Genomic DNA, 5000 nt, shown 5'->3' with positions numbered 1-5000 from the left:
TGGATTATCAGTCACGGAAGGTTTTGACTGTGGCCCACAGGGACCTGAGCACAACCTGGACGGTGAGGAGGAGTCAGAATACAGTCACGTCACTAAGTCGCTCACATCCGGTCTGACGCACTTTCTCGTCTTTTGGTGAGGAGGATTTTCATTTCAGCGAACGCCAGCTAGTGTTGTGGAATTACTTCTAGAGACGTCTAACAATCTACATGTCAGAATTCATATGAATACGCGGTCATTTAAATGGCCAAATAGTTTAGGAAAGTGACGTTCGACAATCGATTGCTAATGCCTTAACTGCATTGTGTACGTTAGCATGGAGCAGGTGTCTGACTCAGGGCCAGCTTAGCGGGATGCTAAATGACAGTGATTTAGGTATATACATTAGGGTTAGGCAAGTAGAGCAATTTGGTTAGGAGTTAGGGTTTGGCTACATTTTGAGGAAGAAGCAGTTGTGGCCACCAATCAAATCAGTTTGGGGCGTGGTCATCTCTCAGACTCATAGTGGGGGGGGCTATACTAACTACAGTTAGTATAGCTAACAGCAGCTGTCTGACTTAAAGTCGAACTGAACCTGTTCGTCACGTGCATATGACTCCGTTTCAGACTGAAAAACATAGTTTGTCTAAGATGACAGGTTGAGAGGCGGGTCATAGTATCATGTCGATGATTTTATTTGACAATTCTGGGATACGATATCCCTGGAATGCGCGTTTTAACGAGCCAGTTACATTTCTTTGCATTCTTAGAGATTATAGTTTTTGTTTTTTATCCATGTTTCTAACAATTGGCCAAGTTAGTAGTTAGTTTATGGGATATGAATTCTGCCAGATGACAGGCACTAGGCGCCATTTTCGACTTCATTTGGAAGAGAAAATTATCCAGAAATGAAGATTTGATTGACAGCTGCATGTCGTGATATGATTGGTTGAAATGTAATAGTACAGGGTGACGTCAGCAAACTGTACATTACTGTTATCAATGAAATCTTGAAAAACGAACCTTTGATGTGAAAAAGTGTGAAAAACTAAAGAAATTAGATTGTTGTGATTTGTTTTGCATACATTATTAAATAGGTGCACTGCATACCCAGGTATTTAAACTAAAAGAAAAGAAAAGTCATTCTTGGGTTCAGCTCGACTTTAAGATAACAGTAGCAAAAGCGAGTTCGGGGTTTGGGGGATGCTATACGGCTAAAGAGGTAAAAGTCAGAGGAGTTGCAGACTGTGCTCAGTGTTAAAAAGGTAAAAAGTGTTGTTCTTGCCTCCTATAGGACACTTTAGGTCACACTAGTGAACATACATCACTGTCTGCTGTGGCCCAAAATACTAAAAGCCTGTTTTATCCCAGATCATCTGCAATGTCAAACGTCTATATGCAGCATGGAGTGAATACACAATGAAAGTCTATCAGTTGTGTGAGCGTTAGGAGTGGTGGCAAAGTGGATTTGATGTATCTTCCATATCTTCTGATGGCTGGAAACAGGCTAGTGTTTGGATCTCACAAACGATTCCACTCGTCGGCAGCACATCTGTCACTAGTCTACATGTCTGAGATAGTGAGTGTACATTTATGCTATTTGTTTTCCCCCGACAGATTAGTGGAGTCCGATTACAATACAGACGGACAAGCACGCATCACACGCACGCACGCACACACAGATGCACACACACACACACACACACACACACACACACGCACGCACGCACGCACGCACACACACACACACACACACACACGCACACACACACGCACGCACGCACGCACGCACGCACGCACACAGATTTCCAGACACACAGAAAGATCAGCCAGAGGTTATGTGAAGGGGGGGGTCTCTGGGTTGTGTGTGTGTGTGTGTGTGTGTGTGTGTGTGTGTGTGTGTGTGTGTTCTAATAAATTGCACAGATGTTGACTTTTTTTTAGTCCAATCCACATCTCGCTCAATAATCTCTGCATCAAATACCCCCCACAGGGCCCCACCCAAACCAATCACTGCCCCACAGGCCCCCAGTGTGTGTGTGTGTGTGTGTGTGTGCGTGTGTGTGTGTGTGTGTGTGTGTGTGTGTGTGTGTGTGTGTGTGTGTGTGTGTGTGTGTGTATTAAGCCCCCCCGACCCTTTTTTTCTGCTTAAAATCCACAGTGACCTTAACCCAGATATGCGTGCGAATCCCCCAGGAGACAGGCTTATGGAAGGTTACCGTGACAACAACATCCTATTACTGTACTTCCTGGGTCTCTATCTTCATTTTTCAGAGACAAGCTTTGGACCAGCAACCCCCCCCCCCCCCCCATGCGTGTTGGGAGTAACTAGTCACAAAATTACTGTAATTCCACTACTTTTTGCGGTAACTAGTAATCTGATTACTTTTTGACAGAAGTAACTAGTAACTGTATCTTATTACTAATTTTCAGTAACTTGCACACGTTACAACAGTGCATTTTCATCATAGTGATGGATGGGTGAGTACAATGAATGGGTACCATGATGGATCAAAGGTGACGTTAATGTTGTCTTGTCCCACACTGTGCCACAATAACACTAAAATTATGTGTGCATTAATAAGAGAATTAAAATCTAAAAAAATAAAGTAACACAAAAGTAACTTTACGCAAAAGTGACTTTCCCTCGTAATTTCCCTACTAATTACTTTGATTATGCAGTACTTTGTAATTCAATTACTTTTGGACAGAAGTAACTAGTAACTGTAACTAATTACACATTTTCACGAACTTGCCCTGCACATTGCTTATAGAGTTTTAATGTCGCTATAAATCTCTCCACCTCCAAGAACAACAACCCCTACACACACACACACACACACACACACACACACACACACACACACACACACACACACACACACACACACACACACACACACACACACACACACACACACACACACACACACACACACACACACACACACACACACACTGGGGTCCAGACATGGCTTGGCCCTAGGGCTTGCTACTACCCCAGGTGTATGTACTGTATGTACAGTATATATGTGTGTGTGTGTGTGTGTGTGTGTGTGTGTGTGTGCGTGCGTGCGTGCGTGCGTGTGTGTGTTAGTTAGTGTTAGTGTAAGAGAGATATGATGAATAGCACACACAGATAAGGGCACATAGAGGACTTCATTGTTCTTGTTTGTCAGTTTCCCCTCCTCTCTCTCTCTCTCTCTATCTCTCTCTCTCTCTCTCCCTCTCTCTCTCTCTCTCTCTACCTTATGACTAGGGGTCATGGCTGCACTCCATAAACAGTCCCACAAGGGGGGGAAAGACTCCTTCATGGAATGTCTCTCTCTATCCATGGATGGGGCTGCTGGACACACTACAGTGCCTCTATTGTCTCGGAACAGTATCGCGGTTTTAGTTGACATGTCAGGGAAAGGGGGAAGCGGAAAGGTGGCCGGTTCAAATCCCGGCCAAGCTGGGAAAGTGGGAAGTTGGAAGGCCCACAGTAGAGGACTGGGAAGCTGCTACATGTGAATGTGTGGAACTGATGAAGTACAGTAGAGAGGCAGTCTGGGGGAAAAAACGCTTGCTTGCATAATCATAATGAATAAATAATGGTTATAAACGGGGTAGTGTGGTGAAAAATGACGTCTGTAAAGTCCGTTTTTTACTCGTATGAAATATGTTAATGGTGTAATTAGCGTAATGTATGTACTGTAAGTGGGCTTGCCTTCTGCTTAAGGGAGCTGGTTACTGTAGGCCTGTGCTTTTCAACTTGCGGGTGATGGACTGTGTGTGTGTGTGTGTGTGTGTGTGTGTGTGTGTGTGTGTGTGTGTGTGTGTGTGTGTGTGTGTGTGTGTGTGTGTGTGTGTGGGTGGGTGGGTGGGTGGGTTTAGCTTGGGGTACGTCAAGATTAGGGACACACACCCGAGTTAACACCAGGTGATTGGGGACCGCTTGTGCAATTGAGGACAAAAACCGTGTCCCCACTTGGTAAAAAGCTGATTATGGGGTGAGTGGTTAAGGTCAAGGTTAGGGTTTGGTTATAGGTTTAGGTTAAGGTCAAGGTTAGGGTTAGGTTAAGGTTAAGGTTATGGTTATGGTTAAGGTTAAGGTTAAGGTTAAGGTTAAGGTTAAGGTTAAGGTTAAGGTTAGGGTTAGGTTTAGACAAGTAGTGTGGTTATGGTTAGGGTGAGGGTAAGTCTCCAGGGAATGCATATACGTCTATGTAAATACCCCAAAATGACTAAAGTCTGACTGTGTGTGTGTCTGTCTGTCTGTCTGTCTGTCTGTCTGTCTGTCTGTCTGTCTGTCTGTCTGTCTGTCTGTCTGTCTGTGTGTGTGTGTGTGTGTGTGTGTGTGTGTGTGTGTGTCTGTGTTAGGGGTTGCATGACTCAACATTTCAAGTCGACCTTTCTACCAATCAAGTCGTCAGAAAAAAAGTCTTGGTCAGTGAGTTGAGCAGCCGGTGACGAAGGAGGAATAGAAACACAATCCTATTATGATTGGCAACATTAATGGCTTCTGAAAACTATCTTGGCAAGTAGCCTGCTGTAATATGACGGGACACTTACTGTAACGTTACTGCTAACAGTTTGATGCCCGGCCTGTTTGACTGTAACGTCCGCCATATTGTTCTGGTAGCGGCCACCCCGCTCAGTCCATGCTCTCGGTGCGATCCTGTCCGAAGCGGGCGGGCTAAAACTCTGGATAGAAACCGCGTATTTGTATTTTGTAACGTTATCTCTCCTCTTCCTTCACCATCGGTGGTGCACTGAAACATGCGAGGAAACACCAACGTTCAAGCCGGGAACCGTCGCAAATCTGTGCAACACCGTTTTAGTTGGAACACACACTCAGCTGACCGCCCTGACCGGCTCACAACAATAAAAAGTATGAACATGCGAAGCCACATATTATAAGACAAATAACGTAGCTTAGTACTTTGATTAGCAAATACATCTAGAAAAAAAGTCAATATAGAGAAATGTGTGGAAAAAGACACAAGATAAGATGAGCAGCTCTGCCACGTTACGATGCA

The 5000-nt window shown here is 44.4% G+C and overlaps 1 protein-coding gene across 1 annotated transcript in view; it reads left to right on the top strand.

The window, feature by feature from the left end:
* nrp2a (neuropilin 2a) overlaps positions 1-5000 on the top strand; it is a gene marked incomplete at its 5' end in the record, with an annotated part of 105797 nt that overhangs the window by 50072 nt on the left and 50725 nt on the right.

Source organism: Poromitra crassiceps, assembly GCF_964638095.1.
Source record: "Poromitra crassiceps genome assembly, chromosome: 3".
In the NCBI taxonomy this organism is placed as follows: domain Eukaryota; kingdom Metazoa; phylum Chordata; class Actinopteri; order Beryciformes; family Melamphaidae; genus Poromitra; species Poromitra crassiceps.
The sequence above is the reverse complement of the archived record's forward strand: the minus strand, read 5'-3'. Positions and strand labels throughout refer to the sequence as shown.